The 1,531-nt window shown below is 51.1% G+C and overlaps 1 pseudogene; it reads left to right on the forward strand.

Moving 5' to 3' along the window:
* The window catches only part of LOC103906235, a 3,005-nt pseudogene extending 2,196 nt beyond the window's left edge, over nucleotides 1-809 (forward strand).
* The last annotated feature ends 722 nt before the right edge of the window (nucleotides 810-1,531 follow it).

Consider the following 1,531-nt stretch of genomic DNA (forward strand, 5'->3'; position numbering starts at 1 on the left):
GGCTGTTTCCTGCCAGGTTTTGGTTTGCTTATGTGTGCTCTGCTTTTCCATCCTCTTCCTCAGTGCCTCCTGGTCGAGTTTGCTCCCCTTTCCCGCCCCTCCGCTGCCCAGAGGGGCCCCCCACCTCCCGTGTCCCTGGTCCTTCCCCTCCGATACCCATTGCAGGATGCCAATGGCGACTCAGATTTTTGGGCCAAGAGTGGGCAGTAGCCCTTAATTTAAGTACAGGCTGCTTTGCCCCAGTCTGATTTGATTCCTTTGTCTCCACTGGATGGACATGGGTGTAGAGAACCCTATTTTAATTGCAAACAATTCATTTTGTGTGCAACCTTGAGTCCTTGTTGCTCGAGATTACCAGTAACCACAGCGCAAAAGCGGCTGGGCAAGGCAGGAGGTCTTGTCTGCTGGGTTACACTTCGCAAGCTCATGTCTCGGTCCGTCGATAAAGAGGCAGAATAAACTCTGCTCAAGGCGACTGAAGTGTGCTCTCTTCCTTTTTAGCCGTCGTAGCCTTGGCCTTTGTGCTGTGTTGGCTCCCGTTCCACGTTGGCCGAATCCTCTTCGCCCAGAGTGAAATCATCCTGTATGACCTCACGCAGTACTTCAACCTCATCGCCATGCTTCTCTTCTACCTCGGGGCTTCTATAAACCCCATACTTTACAACGTCATGTCACACAAATACAGGAAAGCGATGAGCAAAATCCTGCACCACAAGCGAACTCGGCGCTGCCGGAGCCTCAGCAGGAGTGACAAGGTTTCTTTTGAAGGCACGGAACTCGCTTCTTTCACGTCAACTGTTCAGCCTTGACGTAATTCTCGCAACCCAGGCATTTTGCCAGCTGTGTGGTGGGTTAAAACCTGGGTAGATGGTGCACACGGAGACTGGAAGAAGTACTAAGGCCATCCTTTCGGCTTACCTCTCACTATGTGTTTCCTGAGATAGGTTTGGAACGTTTTAGGAAGGTCGGAGTCAATTCACATTATTCCTGCGCAGAGGGGCAGCCACGGGGGCGGGCTGGGCTGTTCTCTTCAGTGCACTTGCCAGCCACGTCGTCAGGCTTCAGTGTCCACAAAGCTCCTGTGAAGGGATTTGTCTCAGTTTTTGAGGACCAGACGTTTAGTTAATCACAGACCTGTGAAATGTAATTCCAGTTACTTTCTTCCCACAGAAGCCAAGAAAAAAGGGAGGTTAAAGCCAGGCCAGCTGCTCGCTCTCAGCAAATAAGCCTAAGAAATACAACCTGTAAGGTACCTGAAAGGAAAGCGGTAAGAAATTACTCATTTAGTGGGACGATGAACACATTGCCTTCTTCCAACAAACTGATTTATTGCTCGCCCCTCAGGTCTCTCGAGTTGCTTCTCTGATTTTCGGTCTTTCATCTTGTTCCTTATTCAAACTATACCCAGCTTTCCGCACAGCCAGACCCCATCTCTGCTAAGCTCTATGGCGAGACACCACCCTCGCCTTTAGCGCTCATCTGAACGGACCAGGGACAAATTACGCCTGTGGGCGATTGCGGGGGGGGGGGG

This window comes from Aptenodytes forsteri, unplaced genomic scaffold (assembly GCF_000699145.1).
Source record: "Aptenodytes forsteri isolate BGI_AS27 unplaced genomic scaffold, ASM69914v1 Scaffold72, whole genome shotgun sequence".
Lineage (NCBI taxonomy): Eukaryota > Metazoa > Chordata > Aves > Sphenisciformes > Spheniscidae > Aptenodytes > Aptenodytes forsteri.